This window comes from Panthera onca, chromosome C2 (genome assembly GCF_046562875.1).
Source record: "Panthera onca isolate mPanOnc1 chromosome C2, mPanOnc1 haplotype 2, whole genome shotgun sequence".
NCBI lineage: Eukaryota > Metazoa > Chordata > Mammalia > Carnivora > Felidae > Panthera > Panthera onca.
The window spans coordinates 61,658,431-61,680,737 of NC_138347.1; the positions used below are offsets into that span (position 1 = coordinate 61,658,431).

At 39.0% G+C, this 22,307-nt stretch overlaps 1 protein-coding gene and 1 long non-coding RNA gene across 3 annotated transcripts in view; one reads left to right on the forward strand and one right to left on the reverse strand.

Annotated features, from left to right (window-relative positions):
* LOC132684177 (uncharacterized) overlaps positions 1-22,307 on the forward strand; it is a 406,296-nt gene that overhangs the window by 288,789 nt on the left and 95,200 nt on the right. The gene's annotated exons all lie outside the window — the stretch shown is intronic.
* Positions 15,458-22,307, reverse strand: part of LOC132684179 (uncharacterized) — a 46,299-nt gene continuing 39,449 nt past the window's right edge. The window contains exons 5-7 of the mRNA XM_081796547.1: positions 16,559-16,646; positions 16,075-16,235; positions 15,458-15,687 (exon numbers count right to left, since the gene is read on the reverse strand). The gene's annotated coding sequence lies outside the window, so the exon portion shown is untranslated. The remainder of the gene's footprint in view (positions 15,688-16,074; positions 16,236-16,558; positions 16,647-22,307) is intronic.

The window sequence follows — 22,307 nt, forward strand, 5'->3', positions numbered from 1 at the left end:
TATATACTAGAGTTCTTATGAAGTGATAAAATCTCACTGTGTGAAAAAATGGCCAATAAAGGAGAAGAAAGGTGTTTTCAGATGAGGATATTCCCCCAAGAAGATCCTATTATATTAGTAATTAGGCATTTAGGTCTAGGGACAGGCCACATTATCTGTGGTTTAGCTATTACTTGTGTTTGTCCAGCACCTGTCCTCCCTTCCTCCTACTTCTGGTGAAAGGCCCTTTTCTCCCTGGCCACATGATCAGGATTTGGATAGTCAGAACACCTTGATTTTCAGATTATAATCATTACCTAAGGCTTGAAATAATCAGAAACTGTCTTAGGTTGGGTTCCCCAGACGTAGACCCTGAGATGAGGGGTGCTGTCAAAGTGATTGATTAGGAAATATTCCAGGAAAAGTCTAGAGGAAAGTTGGAGAGGAGAGAAGGGAACTGGGAAGGGGAGGACACCAAGCAAGTCGTGTCAAGCATGGTCCTATGAAGGGTACTGTGTCTGGGGACCCCAAAACCACTCCCAGGTCTGATGGTTTGCTAGGAGGATTCTCAGGACTCAGCATATAATCATGCTTATAGCTATGATTTATTACAGTAAAAGGATACAAAGCAAAATGAACTAAGAGAAAAGGGGTGTTTACGGTGAGGTCCAGAGGAAACCAGCCAATGCTTTCTACAGTTCTCTCTTAGTGGAGTCACACATGACACTCAGTTTCTCCAGTAAATGACTTGTGACAACACACATGAAATGTCAACCAGAGAAGTTCATTAGAGGCTCAGGGCCCAAGGCTTGTATTGGGAGCCGGTCACATAGCCATCCTCTGCCTTACCATCCTCTGTACGTACCAAAGTTCCAAGCTCCCAGAAGGAAAGCAGGTGTTCAGCATGACCCATATTGTGTGTACAGACAGTTTAGATACAGTAAATGGTGGAAACCCTTCTGAACTCCAAGTTCCCAGATGCTAGCCAAGGGCTAACCTTGCATGTGGAACTTGTGAAGCCTAGCAGTTTTAGTCCTGCTGAACTCTTTTTGATATAGGTAGGTACGTTTGGCTCAGTCCCATAGAAAAGCTCTGGAAACTGTGCAGGCTCCACCTCACTTTTAGTTCAGGGAGCTAGAGTATATTTCCACACCTGTCAGTCATTGTTAAAAAGCTACCTGCCAGGGATGCAGATTTGCAGACACTTCTAGCAATCTGTAGGCAGGCCCAGCTGGTTCCAGCTGCCTGAGGACAAGTTATCCAACAAAGAGATGCAGGTGTTGGCTGTTGAGAGTGACAGACACTAGGAAATACGTGCGTAAAAAATGGACCTGCCCTGAGAGGGATATGGGTGAAGTTCTGACAGCGTTGGCTACAGTGATCCTCCCTGAGGTTTTATATACTGAACCAGAGGTAAAGAAACCATTCTCTTGAGAATGCCAGGCAAGCTGGCATGTGAGCCTAAAAGCACCTGTAGCCATATTCTCCACCTTGTGGAGAAGGCCCTTCTGCAGTAGCCAAAAATGAAATCTGCACTCAGAGAAAAGCAGAGAAGACAAGGACAGACAGTCATGGATACCCATTTCAAAGGTATTTGATAGTAAATTTTATTCTCTTTTAAAGTTAGGGACTTAGATTAATGGATTTGGACAATGTAAGGTGTTTCCTAAAACAGATTTCAACAAACTACAGCCAAATCTACTCTTGCCCCTACCTCCACCCGCACACCCCTCCCAGTCTGTTTTTGTAGGACCGTAAGTGATGAATGGTTTTTACATTTTTAAATGGGTAGAGGAAAAACTTGAAAGAATATTTTCTGTGACACATAAAAATCATGAAATTCAAATGTCAGTGTTTATAAAGCTTTTAATTTCATGAATAAAATATGTGTGGAAATTTGTCTTCTCTCTTATATAAGTATATATATATATATATAAAGTATATACATATATATATATATATATATATATATATATAATAGCCTTGATTTTGCCTCTTGGTCAACAAAGCCTGACATATTTATTATCTGGACCTTTTCAAAAATGTTTGCTAATTTCCCTCTTTGAACAACAAAAATGGAAAATTGACTGACTAACCCTTCTCAAGGAAAAGGACCATGTGTTATTTTTATTATTTTTTAAAAATTTACTTATATATTCTGAAAGAGAAAGAGAGAGAGAGAGAGTGCATGGGAGGGGCAGAAAGAGAAGTGAAGAGAGAGAATCCCAAGCAGGCTCTACACCCAGTGCAGAGCCTAATGTGGGGCTCGAACTCATGAACCATGAGATCATGACCTGAGCCAAAACCAACAGTCGGATGTTTGACTGACTGAGCCACCCATATGTCCCTGTGATATTATTATTTTTTTGATCATGTGTAATAGTACTCAGGAAAATTCTTTGCAAGTAGAAACATGAAAGCAATTGAACTGTCAAACCTGGATGGGATTTAATACCCTTCCCTAATAGTGGCAGAGGGAGGGGTGGCTTAAAGATAGTGACCACGAATCACTCAGTGAATGACTGCAATGACTGTTTGAAACAATGCTGTTCTCTGCTTGCTCTTCAAAACATGGTTAGGTAGAGGAGAACTGATGAACCTCTTCCTTGTGATTAGCTTTTGAAGAGTCCATTGAGGACTTATATGAGATATCCAGTCTAAGATTCTTGCAACTCTTGGGCACCTGGGTGGCTCAGCTGGTTAAGCTTCTGGTTTCTGCTCAGGTCATGATCTTGTGGTTTGTGAGTTCAAGCCCCACATTGGGCTCTGTGCTGACAGCTCAGAGCCTGGACCCTGCTTCAGATTCTGTGTCTCCCTTTCTTTTTGCCCATCCCCTGCTTGTGCTCTCTCTCTCTCTCTCTCAAAAATAAATAAACATTAAAAAAAATTTTAAGATTCTGACAGCTCAAAACCAGAGATTCAAGTGTGTTAATTAGCTCATATTTTAAAAGCAGATACATTTTTTTAAGAATGCTGAACTTCCGGGGTGCCTGGGTGGCTCAGTCAGTTAAGCGTCCGACTTCGGCTCAGGTCATGATCTCACATTTCATGAGTTTGAGCCCCGCATCTGGCTTGGACAGCTGACAGCTCAGAGCTTGGAGCCTGACAGCTCAGAGCTTGGAGCCTGCTTCTGATTCTGTGTCTCCCTCTCTCTCTGCTCCTCCCCCGCTCATGCTTTGTCTCTCTCTCTCCTTCAAAAATAAATAAAAACATTTAAAAAAATTTTAGGAATACTGAGGTTCCCATTTATGCATAGTTTCCTGGTATGCATAGTTTCCACCACGATAATCAGATAACTTTTTTGTTTAGCTGTTGCAGGGAATGACAGGTGTAACCAAAGGAAGAATAGGAGGGAGACAATAAGGGGTGACTGGGTGGCTCAGTCAATTAAGCATCCGACTCTTGATTTCAGCTCAGGTTATGATCTCATGGTTTGTGAGTTTGAGCCCCACATTGGGCTTTGTGCTGACAACATGGGGCCTGCTTGGGATTCTCTCTCTCCCTTCTCTCTCTCTCTCTCTCTCTCTCAATTTTATCTAGGGACCAGATCTCTTTATATGCCTACAAAATGCATGCTGCCTGCATATAATTAGAAAATCAATCTGGATCAATTATTATGTTAATTTTGATGTTAAAGATACTTTGGATAAGTTGTGGTATGGAGGGAAGCATTTAAGTTTTGTTACATACAAGGTAGTTCCTAATACTTTTTCTGTGGTTGCACCATGTCCTTTCCTAAGGGATTACTTGAGACTAATCATTTATAAAGCATTGCTGCTGGACTATTTTCAAGGAAAATCTATTATTAATATGCAATGGAAAATGGAGGCCAAACTGGTGGATGAAGATACCAAACCATACAGTCAATGAGTCCTGCCCTCTCAGTCACCCACTGGGAGGAGTTATTTGTGATACTGTGTTCTTCCTTCAGTGAGGAAGAAATCTAGACCAGTTTTTCAGAGGGCTCTCCTTGGCTTAGCAGAAACTTACTCATTGGAAACCTTAACTTGTGGAATTTATTGTCTTACATTCGAATTTCAATTCGAGGATTCTATGTAATTCATTCAGCCCATATTATGAAGAACCAACCATTTTCACTATGCTCCACCTTAAATACAATGGTAAGCAAAATAGAGAGAGGGCCTGACCTCGTATCACCATTGTCTGCCTGCCATCCTGTGTCTGTGTGACCCTCCAGTCTCCAGCAATTCATTAATATCCAGCATTAGAACCTGTTTACTCTTCAATACGTGCTTGTTGGTATGTTTTTTTCCCACTAGGATTGAGCTGCTAAACAAATTATGAAATTGGGTTCAAGGTGAATACAGATACATTTTCCAATAATAATAGCTAGCTACACTAAGCACTTACTAAGGGATAGGTCCTGTGCTAAGTGATTTACATACATTATTTCACGTATCCCACCCTCCCAACAACCTTATGCAGTAGGTAGAATAGCAGTGAGTCACACACAGAGAGTCGTTAACACTGCAGCTTTTCTTTCCAGGAAGCAGCTTGTTATGCCAGCACAGGTTCAGTGGGCTAAGACCCAAAAGGCTGAGCCCTGAGTGCAGTGGAGGGGTTGCCTTTTGTACAATTTTTGCCCCTTCTTTCTCCCATATATGGTAACATACAGTCTGAATGGGCAGTTTATGTTACAGAGTTGTGAGGAATGTTGCATACATGCACATAGCCAGGTTGCCTTCCCTTGTCTTGAAGTTTTCACCACATTCCTTAGGGAGGGGCTCTACCATAGTAGTATATTTTTTTTCATTTTGTAAATAAGTACACAAGAGCTAAGAGAGGTTAAATAAATTGCTTGAGGTCACAACACAAGTGAGTTGTGACCTATTCTATCAAGGCTATGTTCTTAACCACTGGTATATAATGCCTCTCTCTAAACCACTGATTATTGCTATATGTTACTTGGTTATCACACAACTATCTGTCCTTTGAGAAGTTAGAATCACCTAAGAGATACACTGACTAGCCAAAGTAGTCCAACTTAGAAGAAAAGAACAAAAGCTCTGGAGAGGTAGAACTGGTATGGGACTTGGTGGAGTAGCATATCCACAATGGAGAAACTTTCTTGACCAGCAATAATGGCCAATATAGGAATAATAGGACCAAAATTAGATTAATACCATATATGAAAAACCTTGAAAGCCATGTACAAGAGTTTGAATTTAATGCAGCAGACACTGAAATGTCATAAATGTTCTTGAACAAATGCAGTAGTTTGCAGGATGCTTTTGAGTTGGCCAAAACTATTTGTAGGTAGGTTTCAGGGGATGGTATTTGGTGAAGATATAAAGTGCACCCAAGTGGGAATAGAGAAGAGAAGATGAATAGGCAGACTTTGAGCACATGGAAATTAAGGTAAATGTAAGCTATCATTGGCTGTGTATCCTACTAAATATGCTACATAGACAGTTTGAATTAAGATATTGTTTATTGAATGAGCAACATTGGGGTTGAGTGATTGGGTTTATAAATAAGGATGTTCATTGCAGATGAGAAGATGGGATAAGTGTAGATGAAGAAGAGCAGAAGGCTAAAGTAATAGCTTTGGTAGAAATTCACAGTTTGGTCATGGGCAAAGGGAGAAGAGCCAGGAAAGAAGTGAAAGAAGGTTCATTCGTTAAGTTTGGAGAACAAAGGAGTATAATGTCGTGCAAACCAAGAGAAGACCCAGAATTAAGGAGCACGTGCTCAACAGCATCAAAAGCATGAAAAGATCAGAAGGATGAATACTGAGGCCAGATTGGACTTGACAAAAAGGAGATTATTGACAATACCTGAGAGAGAATTCATTAATGTAAGTACCTCATTGAAGAGGTAGGAACAGTCTTTGGGGAATACTTAAGCAAGAATGTGAAGCCAATTTATATAGGTCCCAGCTTAAGAGCTTTGGCACTGAAAAGAGAGAAATTGAAGTGTTCTAGCATAACATACCCCTATTTCATAATCAAAGATAGTAGAAAAGGGAGATTCATCTAAGAGAACTTCACTTTCCAGCAACATTCTCTGGAGCTTCTACAATCTTTTGTGAGAGAGAAACCAGTGGTAGAAATGTATCTTTCTACCACTGAAGACTGAACAGCATGATTCTTTCTAAGTTGCTTTCCATCAGCACTTACTTTACATTTCCCTTAACTTGTCATTTTTCTGTGCTGACAGTAGGAAGAAAAAAAAAAACATGCTAATCGACTGAGATGAAAGTGAAATTTCCAAGACTGTCTATCTACATGATTTCTCTGGCGGCTTTTCATTGGCAACAGAGTGTCTAATATTCAGGGACAAGAGGAATCAGACCGCAGGATGCCTGCCAGCTCTCCAGGGGATAGAAACCCACTTTGGCACACATATAAATGAGCCCTAAAATAGGCCATGAGATAACAGGTGGTGTAATGGGGCTCTGAACTATGCACGGGGGCCTGGACTCTCCTGATGGAAGGGGGGCTCAGATGCTGTGTGGCTGGAGAAGATAATGACATTAGAAAAGAATCTTTCAGAAGCATGATGTATTTTCCCGGAGTGCTGTGCCAAGGTGGCAGGTTGTTGAATTATGTAAAATATAACACTGAACAGCTCCTTTCCTCTCACCTTCCAAAAATGCTTATGCTTGCAAAGGGAAAATTTGGCATCAGTTTCCGTTCATTTCAAAGGATAAAAAAAGGCTAATGTGGAGATGTATTGATCTTTTGAAAGGTCAGCAGCAGATTCATAGGTCAAGGTGCTACTCCTTATAGCCAAGATGCTATGTGATGGGGGGAACCTCAGACAGAAACAAGAAAAAAATAGAGGAATGTCCCACACAGAAAATCAACTACATTTTCTTCCGTTTTTCAACAATATAACATTGTGCATGTGTATCTGTATGTTATTATCATCATTTACTTTAAAATTAGAAACAGAGTTCAGACCCTCTAGTAATTGCAAGAAGTATTTAAAAATATATTTCAGTTTCATAGTATAACCTTAAAGTTAGGAGAAGAGGAAGACATACAGAGAGGGGGAAAGGGAAATGGATGAAGGAGAGAAGGAGAAAATGATAAGTGTAGAGTGAAGAGGATTTTTAAAAAGAAAGTAGGAATAGAAAGGGAAAATTAAGGAAAATGAGAGAGAGGGAGAAAGAGAGAGAATGAGGGGTGTGTATTCAGTGAGCATTCTCTGTGTTCCCAGAACAGCATAGAGAGCTAAGAGAGTGAGAAGATAGGCAGAACAATGTGGGGAAAGTCCTGACCAATCGTTAATGTCCTGAGATGAATGCAGTGGTTGGTGATCTTTTGCCCTTTTTACTTACACACTGTTCCTTGTCTGGTCTTAAGGGCACCAGAAGAAGCTTGGTTTCCTGCCATTACTTTTTAAAATTAGGACTAGTTCTCTAGGTGTTGAAGTCACTCCTTGCAGAGTTTGGAACGCATCTTCTTATTTTATTTTCAAAGTTCAAAGCAAAGTTTTGAAATAAAGTTTTAGTTTCCTTTAGGATCTTTGAGATTTCTTCTTAAGTGTGAAGGGATGACTACATTTTAGAGGCTGACTTTGGAGTTTTAGTGATAGCATTGTACAAGCTACTGCAGGAAGTTGCTTGACATTCAGAAAGCAAGATACTGCCTTTTAACACCTCTGATGGTTTATTTTTGGAACCAGCTATTATTATGTAGATTTCTCCTCCCTCCTTGTATACTCAGCCCTCCCCCCCCCCCCCCCCCAGCTCTCTTTGTGCTTTGGGTATATCTCAGTAAGAAATTTCTAGCTGGATCCATCCCTCCATCCATCCCCGCTACCTACAGTAAAACCTTCTACAGTCTGTAAGTCTTTAATTGCTTCTCTTGAACAGTGTCACAGGATTCCAGAGGAAGTGTATTGATATCTGACCTACCTCACCTAAGTTACCTCATCTGAAACTTGGACAAAATCCATCAATGTGCTCCACATCACATCTCAACTCTAGCCCAGTGACTGAAAATCCTTGGTGCATTTCACCTGTGTTTTTTTGTTTTTTTTAATGGTTAGATTGAGGCTGACCACAAACTTCTGAAGTATAAATGTTTAAATATACTCTCCCCATTTGAAAGGTTAATCTATTACAAGTTCCATGAGTGTAAGGATTTTGTTTTCTACTAGACAACTTTCACCAAGTGTAATAAACATGTACCCTTTGATCTCTGCACAGTACTGAACTGATAGAAGACTATATGTCTCTGAAATAATTTCCTTTTTTTTTAAAAAAATTTAATGTATATTTATTTTTGAGAGAAAGAGAGGGAGACAGAGTGTGAGAAGACTCCAAGCTGTCAGCACAGAGCCCGACATGGGGCTCAAACTCCTGAAACCTGAGCCTGAGCCAAAGTCAGACGCTTAACTGACTGAGCCACCCAGGCACCCCTGTATCCAGCTTTTAAAGGAAATTATTTCAGGCGCGCCTGGGTGGCTTAGTCGGTTGAGTGTACAACTTCAGCTCAGGTCATGATCTCATGGTTCGTGAGTTTGAGCCCCACATCAGGCTTGCTACTTTCAGCACGGAACCCCCTTTGGATCCTCTGTCCTCCTCTCTCTCTGTCCTTCCCCTGTGCACATTCTCTCTCTCAAAAAAAGAAATAAACCTTAAGAAAAAAGCTGGATACATATCTAAGAAGCCATTCAGTACACTGCACATATTTATATATATATATATATATATATATATATATATATTTTTTTTTTTTTTTTTTTTTTTTTTTTTATGGCAGAATTCTCTCATGACCACTGGAAGCTAACACAGCCATCTTGGACACTTGTGACTAATGAAGTTAGCATATTGTATTGTAAATGCTCTCTTCCATATTATCCTAAAGTAAATTAAAAAATATATATATACACATACACACACACACACACACACATATACATATATATATAGCTGTTTCCTCATTGTGGCCTCTCTGTCTGCCATTATTTTGTCCTCTCAGAGTAGTTTTAGACTCTTGTAGCTCTGACAAAAATTCTGTGCTCCATGGCCCTCCTTTCCAACAACTCTAGTGCTATTATACTGAATCAGAGCACACAGGTTTTACAGAGGCTGTTCTCTTCACCTTCAAAGAAATGAGCAGGAACAAAGGTTAAAGGACACAGGCATTTGGGAAGTGGTAGGGGAACTTTGACATTATGAAGAGCATCATAAATGTCTCTGTAATCTTGTAGGATTGACCAACAGCTACATGTAAGGTAGCCAAAAGAAACCTTGTGAAGGCTTGAAGTGACTTTGGGAGCAATTTCCCCTGAAAGATGAAGAGACCACATCCCCAAGGGAACTAAGTTATAATGATGTACTCTAACTGCTTTGGTTAGTGCTGAGTTAGTTAGCACTTTGTTTCCAGAAATGCATCTCCCTCCTGCTAAGATTATACCCATGAAGTAGAAGCTGGCAAACTGTGGCCTGCCAGGCAAATCCAGCTTGCCACCTATTTTTGTGAATAAAGTTTATTGGAACACAAGTACACCATTTCCTCATATATTTACTATGGCTGCATTTCTGCCACATGCAGAGGCAAGCAGTTACGGCAGAGAGCAGCCTACAAAGACTAAAATTTTTACTTTAAAATAAAAAAAGTTGCAGGGCACCTGGGTGTCTCAGTCGGATAAGTGTCTGACTTCAGCTCAGGTCATGATCTTGCAGTTTGTGGGTTCAAGCCCCGCGTCGGGCTCTGTGCTGGCAGCTCAGAGCCTGGAGCCTGCTTTGGATTCTGTGTCTGCCCCTCCAATGCTCATGCTCTGCCTCTGTCTCTCAAAAATAAGTACACATTAAAAAAATTTTTTAAAAGTCGCCGATCCCTGCTCTAAAGGATACAAGTAAGTGCTAAAGAAACATTTAGTCACAGAAAATATGGGCGAATATTTTAAATCAGGTTGTTAGTACCAGTAGAAATTCATTGTTATGCTATGCTGCACCTGACCTAGTGCATCTCACCATGAGGAGGGATCTACAAAATCATGAATTCCCTGCTGGCTGGAACACAGCTAAGGAATATGTCTGTCACCTTCATGAAGAGGTCCAGCCGGTGAGTGGCATGAGAAGACTAGACACCTGACTGAGGGAATGATTTACCCATTTAACAGAACTGAGAAAGCAGCCTACCTAGAAATAAAGGTAATAGTGACATAAAGAGAAAACCACTGCTACTCTTCTTATGTTTGGTGTGTTATTTGTAAATTATTCCTTGGTCCTAGTTTATTTCAGTGGAGCTAGTGCTTGGCAATATGTCTGCAAATTTGAGCTTTTCTGGACAATTAAAAGCCATAAAATGAGTTTCTCTTATGTGTTATAATCCTCAAATTATATTATTAACATTCTCCTTCTTCCAGATGTTTTGAATCAGTTAAGATGTTGCTATTTTTTGTTTTAACAGAAAATGAACTCCTCTGTCATACATACCAGATATCTACTCAGATATTTTACATCTCTTCTTTATCTTTTATAGTATTTCACATGTTTTATAACTGCAATATATTTATTCTTTCTGGTTCCATTTTCTTTTGTAAAAACTAGTTGGGCAGGTGCCACGATTTATATTGGCATTTTCCCACTCTTTTGTCTATTCATTGCAGCTACTACCAGAAACAGTGATTCATTGACTATGCCTCTACAGATTCTATCACTTTCTCTAGCTCAGATTTTAGAAAAGTTTTGCCCAATTAATCAGGCATAATATTTGTATCACTTTGAAGATTTGTTTAAAATATATACTTGCAGATGTTATGAATATAAGTTCTGAAGCGTATATTTAATATTAGCACAGGAATGAGATGTTCAGAATATTTGTGTATAGTATGATCTCAAATCCATGCCTTTATGAAAATTGTATGCCTAGTGCCACACTTGACATATTGGAGGTATTTGTTAGATGTTTGTTGAATGAATATGTGGTTTTCTTGCAATAGTGATGACATGAGGATGTTCAGTGGCTATCTTTTGTGCTATTGTTAATACTATAAAAAAACTTTCTAATTTTAAAAGGGTGGAAATGGAAAAACAAATGTGATGTGGCTATACAGTGAGATACTATTCTATGATAAAAATGAATGAGGTATCAGGGAACCAAAACTCAACAGCAAAAATAACTCAGCTCAAAATTGGACAAAGGACTTGAATAGACATTTCTCCAAAGAAGATATACAAATGGTCAATAAGGGCATAAACAGATGCTTGACCTCACTGACCATTAAGGAAATGCAACTCAGATCCACAAGGAGATACCACCCTTACATCCATTATGATGGCTATTAGGAACAAAACAAAATAACAAGTACTGGTGAGGATATGGAGAAATTGGAACCCTTGTGCACAAGTTGGTAGGAATGTAAAATGGTACATGCAGTTTGACAGTCCCTCAGAAAATGAAAAAGAGAATTACCACATAATAGAGAAATTCCACTTTGGAATGTAGACCCAAAAGAACTGAAAGCAGGGTCTCGAAAAGATATTGGTACACTAATGTTCATAGCAGCATTATTCACAAAATGGTGGAAGCAACCCAAATGCTCGTCAACAAATGAATGGATAATAAAAAAGTGAAATATGCATATAAATGACTATCATCCAGTCTTAAAAAGGAAGTTCTAACATATGTTCCAAGGATGAATGTTGAAGATACTATGTTAAAGTGAAGTAAGCCAGTCACAAAAAGACAATAATGAATGATTGCACTTGTATGAGGTACCTAGAGTTAGTCAAATTCATAAAGACTGAAGGTAGAATAATGGTTGCCAGGGGCTTCAGGTGGAGGGAGTGGGGAGTTATTGTTTAATGGGTGTAGAATTTCAGTTTTACAAGATGAAAAGAGTTCTCAAGTGGATAGTTGTGATGGTTGCACCAACAATATAGGTGCACTTAATACCACTGAACTGTACCCTTACAAATAGTTGAGATTGTAAATTTTACATTATGTGTATTTTAGCACAATAGAACAATTGGGGGAGAAAGAAAGAAAATACTGATACATGCGACAACATGTATAAACCTCAAAATCAGTTCTTCCAAATGAAAGATGCCAGTTACAGAAAACACATCTTGTATGAAACATCTCGGAATAGGTAAATCTGGTGACAGAAAGTAGATGAGTGCTTGCCTCTGGCTGGAGGGAGGAGAATGAGATGGAGAAATGACTGCTAACAGGTATAATACAAGTTTCTTTGGGAAGTGGTGAAATTTTCTAAAATTGGATTATGATGATAGCTGCAAAACACTATAAATATAGTAAAAATAAGTTTTATACTTTAAATGAGTGAAGTTTATAATATAGAAATCATATCCTGATAAAAGTGCTAAAAAAAAAAAGACTGGAAAGAATTACTTGTACTGTTTCATCATTCTATGCACATCTTAGTAAAAATAGTTTTTTCTATGTAGAACTTGATAATCTGCAACACAGAATTAGTAGTCTACAGAGCAATTTTGTAATTTTATTTTCACGTTTCAGGTAAAGGTGGTGGAAGCTGTTATCATTAGTCTCATGATGAAACTGAGGCTCAGAGGGAAAAGAAAAAAAACAGGATTAGAACCAGATCCCATAGTAAATGAAAAAGTCTAGATTTAAATCCAGTTCTGATTCCAGAGTTATGGACTTTTCTACTATACACTTCTTCCTAATAGATAATGGGTCAAGTTCTAGGAGATGTTCTTTACGTAAAAGAACTTCTTGGGGCACCTGAGTGGCTCAATTGGTTAAGCATCTGACTTCAGGTCAGGTCATGATACCCTGTTTGTGGGTTCGAGCCCTGCATCAGGCTCTGTGCTGACAGCTCAGAGCCTGGAGACTGCTTTGGAGTCTGTGTCTCCCTCTCTTTCTGCTTCTCCCTTGCTCATGTTCCGTCTCGCTCTCTCAAAAATAAGTACACATTTAAAAAAATTAAAAGAATTTCTCTGGTCAAACTGGGAATATTTAAGATTAATGTGTTTTAAACTGTGTTGCAAAATAAATTGTTCTTTTGTTCTTGTTCTTAGAACAACTTGTGATGTGTGAATGTTCCTTCGCCCTAGGAGCTTGATGATTTCCTAGATGGACAGTCTAGGGAGAGCTCAACCTGGAAGAACATTAGGGACAGATGGTTAGTGGCCTCATAGTTGATATTAAGGAGGAGGTACAGGCAGGGCAGAAGTCATTATGAAAAACCAGATGTTGGGACAGGAGATTCAGCATGCATCCAGGGTAAGGATTCTAGGTTCCAAAATGTTGTCTGGGAGCTAACAGGAAACACTACCTTCCCAGAAAGCCTAACATGGGAACTTGGCTGGGGACTGAGTTCCTGGAACATACTACAAAGGACGCTTGGGTCACAAGAGAACAAATAAACTTTATTTTATTAAAATTGTGGTTGAAATTCAGGAATTGAAACTATCAAAGGACTAATCTGATGTTTAGGCACAAACATAGGATGCCCTTAGAATTTACAGATAAAAGCTGAGTGGTCTTGGGGCACTTGGGTGGCTCAGTCAGTTGAACATCCAACTCTGGATTTTGGCTCAGGTCATGATCTCACAGTTCGTGGGTTTGAGCCCTGAGACGGGATCTGCACTGATAGTGCAGAGCCTGCTTGGAATTCTCTCTCTGTCTCTCCCCCACTGGCTCTCTCTCAAAAATAAATAAACTTTAAAAAAAAAGGAAAAGAAAAAGCTGGGTGTTCTCTACTGTAAATAGGGATGCAGATCCCCATGCAAGTATTACCAATTTAGATCATTATGCAAGCAAGCATTAAACTGTCACATGAGCACACTTAATAATTGTTTTCCTTCAGTTAGTGGTATTTTGCTTCAGTAATGATTTCTGTAGATTAGGAAAATATTGAATTAAAGCTAACAATTGGGGGCACCTGGGTGGCTCAGTTGGTTAAGCGTCTGACTTCGGCTCAGATCATGATCTCACAGCTTGTGAGTTTGAGTCCTGACCACTCAGAGCCTGGAGCCTGCTTCAGATTCTGTGTCTCCCTCTCTCTCTGCCCCTCCTCACTCATTCTCTGTCCCTCTCTGTCTCAAAAATAAATAAACATTAAAAAAAATTTTTTTAAAGGTAATGATTGTTTGCGATCCTTTATTCGGATTTCCTGAAACTATTGCTTTTAATAAAAATGTATTCTTCTTTTTGTCCCCTGGTTCTTTTAAGATTTCCATGGTCATGGGGACTCAACTTCTTTTTTGACTTATTTTTCTCTACCCTGCATCTTATGAGAAAACTAGATGCTGGGCAAGTTGTTTTCTAATCTCCATAGCTGAAGAAAGGATTTTATTTTTATTTCCCACTTCTTTTTCAGTCCTTTGAGGCTTGATAAAAAGAGCAGGAACCTTCCCAACCAGCTGGATTTCAGAAATTAATAAGAGAGGGCCAATAAGTAAGAGCGATCCTGAATACTGGTTTTTTGTGTGTATGAAAATGGCAGTGCCCTCCCTGAAGGCCTTGTCACATGTCATTATTAATTGGAGTAGTAAGAATATTGCCTGTCCTATTGAACATGGGCATCATAATGATCTAATAACATAGACCCAGACCCACACCCAGTAAGATTATCCAAAGGCAAGAAAACTACAGAAAGAAAAAAAAAAAAGGAAAAAATTAGAAATCAGGGACCTGAATAATACTGTGGAAAATTCTAGGAATGTGAACTCACAATTAACTAGTTCTTTAATGATTTGCAGTATTTTCACATAATTTTTAAGTTTCTCTCTCTTTTTTTTAAGTTTGTTTATTTTGAGAGAGAGAGAGAGAGAGAGAGAGAGAGAGAGAGAATCCCAAGCAGTCTCCACGCTGTCAGCATAGAGCCTGACATGGGGTTTGATCTCACAAACCATGAGATCAGGACCTGAGATGAAATCAAGAGTCAGACGCTAAACCAACTGAGCCACCCAGGTGCCCCTCACACATATATTTCATTATTACAAAAGATACACATGTATTGTCAATGAATATTTATAATCTTTAAGAAATTGTCACTATTAAACTATCCTAAAATTTCTAATTGATGTTATATAATTTATAACTTCTAACTTATTTCATTATCTCCTTTCCTCTTCTCCCTTCTATTCTTAATAATAAGACTCATGCCCTGGGCAGGATTTTGACTCCTTTGTAAGTATCAGTACTTCTCTGTTGGAGAGGTATCTGAGATTGTCTACTAATGCTTCCTGCTCTCAGAGAGGACTTTTGTAGTAGGTAAATACAATGTACTCAATAAACACAGACATGCATTTATTAATCCTTTTTTTGATATCAAGAGTAAAAGACCATATGGAAGCTCCTGTGAAAGTCTAGACTAGTCTAGTCCAGAGTGAGGTACAACTGTCTCTTTGAGAAAATCATAGTCCTGTTGCCAAGAGTGCTTCCTATGTCTCCTTCTCTTGTAGACCATTGAACTGGCGGTATTATTTATTCATTGCTATTGACAATACTCTAACAAATTTAGTAGATAAAAACAACATACATTTATTATCTCTCAGATTCTGTGAGTCAGGAACCCAGCCATGACTTAATTGAATACTCTGCAAGGCAGCAATCAAGGTGTCAGCTGGGCTGTGATCTCCTCTGGGGAAGGATTCACTTCCTTATTCATGTATTTGTAGGCAGAATTCAGTTCCTTGTGGGCTTCTGGACCTGAGGGCATCAGTCTGTCTGGCTGTCAGCTGAAGGCCACTCTCACATTCACTACAAACACAGTTCACAAAATGGCAGCTTGTCTCTTCAAAACCAGAAAGGAAAAGGCATAACAATCTTATATAATGTAATTGCATGTACCCCATTACCTTTGTTGTATTCTGTTGATCAGAAGCAAGTCACTAGGGGACCTGGGTAGCTCGGTCAGGTAAGCATCCAACTCTTGATTTCAACTCAGGTTATGATTTCATGACTCATGAGTACAAGCCCCTCAACGGGCTCCATGCTGACAGTGTGGAGCCTGCGTAGGATTCACTCTCTGCTCTCTCTCTCTCTCTCTCTGCCCCTCCCCCACTCTTGCTGGCTGTCTCTCAAAATAAATGTTAAATAACATAAATGTTAAAAAAAGAAAAGAAGCACATCACAGTTCCACTTATATACAAGGATAGAGGATTAGAAAAGGCATGAATACCCTGAGGCAGAGGTTGTGGGGACCATGCTAGAGTCTGTCTAATCACATTGGTTTATCCTTCTCCCAGAGATGCTCATAATGCTGCTTCATTTCTCCTCATATGTTTTCTCCTCCAGAATGAAGCTTGAATGCAGTTCAGGATATCTTCTTATACTCTGAAACTTAAAATTACAATACTTACCATACAAATCATGATTTAATGCCAATGATGTACCATAGCTTGATTTTAGCCTCCATGCAATATATTCATTATGCTTATTACATATTTTCCTGTCTCTCAAATTGGATTATAAGTATATTTTTCTTTTTTCTATATCCTTCAAGTTGTCAACAGCTTCCTTTCTTCCAAGTTATTTTTACAAGTGTACCACTTTGTTTCTGTATTTTATTGTAATTTTCCTTCGTTTGGAAATTGACTCAGCTTTCAGCTTCCTCTCTGCATTCCAGCATCTTTCTTGGTTCTCCCTTTCAGAGTTTGACCTACCTGAGAAATTGCTTTCTTATAACCAACAGTCCCATCACTTGGCTATTTTTCCCTGACTTCTCTCTCCAAGGTTGTTTGGGTTGTTCTCCTGGAAAAGAAGGATTGTGATTATTCTGTGTAGCTCCAGAAGACACAGTGAAGATTAATAGTGGAAAGTGACAGGACGAAAAATTGTGACTCAGTTTGTGGAGCACCTTTCTAATAACTACAACTATGTGACAGTCTCAGGAAGTGCCCAGCCAGGAGCTGGCCATTTATCAGCTCCTGCAGAAGGAATGCCACTTCTGCAGGGTTCTGCTTTAGAAGACTGATTCCTCCCAGATCCATCCTTATTCTTTAGGGTCATTCTGTCACTCAGAGAGGATGTTTTTCATCCTCCTCCCATCTTCTCTAAACTCTAATCAAAAAATTAAAATGTAAAATGAAACAAAACAAAACCTCTTGGCATAGCCACCAAATTAACACCTTCAGGATGATTTTATTTCTCCTCTCCAATCCCCACTTTGACTTTGGATTTTGCGATGTTGGATTTTGTATATTTCCCATGTATATATCCCTTTCTCTCTTTTTTTTTTTTTTTTTTAGAGCATGTGCCTCTTTTTTTAATTTAATTTTATTTTTTAATATTTATTTATTTTTGAGACAATGCGAGAGACAGAGTGCAATCAGTGGAGGGATGGACAGAGGGAGACACAGTATCCGAAGTGGGCTCCAGGCTTTGAGCTGTCAGCCCAGAGCCCGACGTGGGGCTCAAACTCCCAAACCGTGAGATCATGACCCGAGCTGAAGTTGGACGCCTAACCAACTGAGCCACTCAGACGCCCCAATATATCCCTTTCTCTTATTACTAGCTTTGTCAGCTCCTAGTGCTATAATCAGTCTTAGCTGCATCTCCAAATCTCATTTCCATTTTCCACTTAAACAAATTTTTTTTTAATTTTTTCTTCCAAGATTTTATTTAAATTCAAGTTAGTTAACATACAGTATAGTATTGGTTTCAGGAGTAGAATTTAGTGATTCATCACTTAGACATAACACCCAGAGCTTATCACAACAAGTGCCCTCCTTAATGTCCATCAGTCATTTAGCCTATCGCCCTACTGGCTTCCCTTCCAGCAATCCTCAGTTCTCTATTGTTAAGAGTCTCTTATGGTTTGCCTCCCTATTTTTATCTTATTTTATTTTCACTTCCCTCCCCCTCTGTTCCACTTTTTTTTTTTTTTTAATTTTTAGCATGAACTGACCTGAAAAAATAAAGGACCACATTAGCATTAAGAGACTAAAGGGAACTCTTGCCTTATTCCTACAATTCCTCAAATTTCTTTTCCCATCTATTATTTCATAAAGTTGAATTTCTCACATATCTCTGTGACTCAGTTGAAATGGTACACTGTGTCATGCTTTTGTACTGGAAAAAGAATCCTAGTTTGCCAGTTTAAAGGCTTTTCCTTGATTTAAATCATCTGAATGTATGTGCACAATTTTTTTTTTTTTTGCTATATTCAGCTTCTGTAAGAGTCAGTCATTTTCCATCCCTCTGAGAATGCTCCACTATGTTCAGTGTCTTAACATAAACTCTGCTGTTCCAGCCAAACTTTAAGCTCAGTGTTATTAAATTCTTAATCTGATATCTAATATCACATAACAAGAAGACAGCAGAAAGTCCGCCCAAATAGTAGAAAGTGTAGGAGTGAAATTGAAGTAGATTTAAGATTGAGAGAAGCAATATTACTGTGTTGAACTTAAATAAATGTAAAAGTTCCAAAAGTGAAAATTGTGTGTTCTTGCAAAGATATAATGCCTGCTATAAGAGAACATATATGATCTAGGATAATCCTAACGAACTAAGAGAAGGTGCTTGCCCACTCAATGTCAGAATGACCTCAGTTGTTAATTAGCCACATAGGATCTGCCCTGGATGTTAAATGTTAGAATCATAAAGGCTTTCATGGCTAATGTCACATCTAGATTGTTACTGGTAGTACACAGTTTGTGGAATCATTCATGCTCTTTATCAGCCTAGTATTTCTAGGATAGAGGATGTCATGCATGCAAATGCCAGTGTAGTACTGGGTACACCATAAACAATAGCAACAAGTCAGGCCCTTCCCTCTCACCCCATAACCCACTCACTAGCTTTCCATTTTTGCCTAAGCTCTTTAGCAATGCAGAATATACTTGGGGGATAAATAATACACCTCCTGCCATTTCCATTCTTTTAAGGTGGAAATTTGGAATTGAGCCTCTTTCTTTCAATGGGCTTATCCTGCATTATCTGTTTGAATTCTGGAGTTCTAAAGGGATTTGCAAGACAAAAATGCCACATCAGCCTTTTAAATGGCCTTCGAAAATCATTAAGCCTGGAAAAATCTATTTGGCCTATCAAATTTGCATTTGCCTAAATCATATTTTGCAGGGTTACTTTCTTTACTGAGAGTCAAATTTACTTTCTTTTATTCCCTAATGTTTCCAAGTTAAATGGAAAAAACAAAAACAACAAAACAGCAAACATATATAACACCACCTCCCATTATCAGCACCACAGATATACCCAGACCCACATTTGCACATCTATCTGTAGACTTACCAAGATTACTTCATACTTGACTTCTTTTATACCCTTGCTAAATCAGCATGTTAGTTTATTTTCAAGGCCACTTACATGACTGAATAGATGAAAGCTTGAGAAAAAGTTGTGAGTTACGTGTGTGTTGGCAGGAGCAGCGAAGCTATAATCAGCCTTGAAGAAAGCTAATGTCACAATACGTACCAGCCCTCCACAATCTCCAAGAACCTATCACATTTCTAGTCTCATCGTGGCAGCAAATCTTGGTGAAGCCTGGTCTTTTTTTTTTTCCCCCTAGCAGGGAAGATTGAAAGTGAACTCCTAAGCGGAGAGGATAAATAGCTGTTAAGTTACCTCAAGGATTGTAGCAGGGTGTGCCTGTTGATTAGTCATTTTGAATAAATTATCTAGTGCTCTCACTCTCATCCAAGGGGTAGAGGTGTAACATCTTGGAAGGGAAAAGATATAGAAGTCCTTTGGCAGAATTGTTTTCACAAAATATAGTGAATAGGTTTTATTGATAGGTTCTAGTATTTTTTTTGTTTGTTTGTTTGTTTCTATATCATTCATCTTTATTTCCTTCCTTCTGCTGGTTTTGGGCTTTGTTCTTTTTCTAGCTCCTTTTGGTGTCAGGTTGTTCTTCCCTCTTGAGGTAGGCCTGTATTGCTATAAATATTCCTCTTAGAACACTTAGACTATAACAATGAGACAGAATAATGAGAGAGCGGTTGCTGAGGAGAGACTGAGGTAGAGGCCATGGGTGTCTAACCTCTGGAAGAGGCACATACATATCAGCACTACCCCTTCTCATTTCCCAGGGGAGAAAGACTGAGCATTGGAAGGATAGGCACTAGGCTTTTGAAGAGATGGGAGAAAGACAGATTGAAATACTAGTCGTCATCTCTCATCCTGGTATCTGGGGGTTACTGGGAACCTCAAGTATGCAAGTCAAGCAACTTTTAGAAGCTTCTTTAGGGTCTTACATTTTCTTCAAAAGAAAGAAATGTTTGTGTATCTCTTCTCTTATTTTTGTAGATTCTTCTCCATTTTCTCAAAACCCTTGCACAACTTTGAGCTCTTATAGGATCCCACTTGGGATGCCCCACCCGGGGCCCCTGCCATCCTCTGTGAATGTCCAAAGCTCCAAATGACCCCTCCCTTTCAGAGTTCATTACAACTAACACCCAGATTCAAAATGCAGTTCATTTCATTTATGTAGATATTCAACTAACTTAATTTACAGGAATTTTTTTTTTTAATTTTTAACGTTTATTTATTTTTGAGACAGAGAGAGACAGAGCATGAACGGGGGAGGGTCAGAGAGAGAGGGAGACACAGAATCTGAAGCAGGCTCCAGGCTCTGAGCTGTCAGCACAGAGCCTGATGCGGGGCTTGAACTCACAGACCGCGAGATCATGACCTGAGCCAGCTTAAGGGTTGGACGCCCAACAGACTGAGCCACCCAGGCGCCCGTACGGGAAATTATTTTTAATAGAATTTAGTAATTCCTGGATTTATGCTCTTTAAATCTGAAATACTAATTGATGGTCTGGGTTGAGGATAAATATTTGGAAGGAAGGTTCTTCCCAAGGTTCTGGCCTGTCCCCACCTCTCCTCTTCTCCCTTTAATGAAACATCTTCAGATTGGTTCAGCTTTGCTTCATCTGTCTACCATTCTGAGTGCTTGTAAATATTTCTGCATTTTGTGGGACTTGTAGAAAATTGTGAGGGTGAGCACATTTTCAAATAAGCAAATCACAAATCCAAAAATGGAGTTTCCTTGGTTTATATTAATACCTGGCTATTGATTTACTCACATATTATAGACCTCAACATTTAAAGATGGTAAGGATTTTATCATACCTATTTAGTAAATACTCTCTACTTATGCTGATAATAGAAATGGACCAAAGAACTTAGCAGAAGATTTTTAAATAATAGTTAAGTAAAATAACTGAGAGATAATGATCTTCTCTGCTCTGTATCTTGTTATAGAAATGTCTGATTTAAAATTTTGTTCTTTAAATTTTTAGTTCTCAGAACTGCAATCTTATAGTAAATGATACTATACATATTGAAACATGCATATATATTAATATATTATAGATCATGCCCATTATTTATGTTGTCAGAGGAGCTGGGTTTTGTACAATCCTATGAACAATGCTTTTCCTGTTATTACTCTTCATATATTTTAACTTTGTGTGGCATGTCATGGATTAGAAAAACTCTAGTTCTGTATTAGTCTTTAAAAGACTAATAAGTCTTTAAAAGACTGCACATCTCTGCAGCACATGTCTACAGAGATCACTGAAAGGCCAAGCAAGGTTCAGGCACATCTGCTTGGTACATGTTCCACTCCTAGTTTAGAAGGCATTCATGTGGCTATAGAGGCATCTGGGTGGCTCAGTCAGTTGAGCATCTGACTTTGGCCCAGGTCATGATCTTGCGGTTCACGAGTTCAAGCCCTGCATTGGGCTCTGTCCTGCATCTCAGAGCCTGGAGCCTGCTTCAAATTCTGTGTCTCCCTCTCTCTCTCTCTCTGCCCCTCCCCAGCCCATGCTTTGTCTCTCTCTCTCTCAAAAATAAATAAAAACATAAAAAAGAAGGCACTCATGTGGCTATGAGTACAAACACATGAGTATGGAAGTATTACTTGCAAATTTGGAAATTACAAAAAAGAACTTTATATATAGCGAGTTGTTAAAATTAATCTTTTTCAAACTCATGGTTAATACTGAGTGCCCAGAAAGTTCAGAGCCAAAAGAAAGGTAGCAAATTCTGAATTCATAGTCCAAAGCAAAGGGATGAGCCATATTCACAAGATTTGCAAAGGAGGCTTGAAAATACTGGTTTTATGTCCCTTACCTGACCACATACCTTTAGCTGATAAAGGAGACATAGTGGCCTAGAGAAGGGAAGTTGAGAACTTGGGAAAAGTTTTCCCTAAAAAAATGTTCAAATCATGTGAATTCACTACCTTCACACTGTCCAAGGTAGATGCAGGTGGTGGTGGGGTGGGCGGGGAGCAGGGGGACTTCTTCATAGTGTGCAGGTGTGAGGGACTTCAGTGGGATCAATCAGAAAGCTTAAGTAACATTCCTGTAGTTTGAGGAATAGTAGACTTGTGTCTGACACATGCTTGAGACCACGTCTGGAGCTGCTTGCACTCATAGAAAGCAG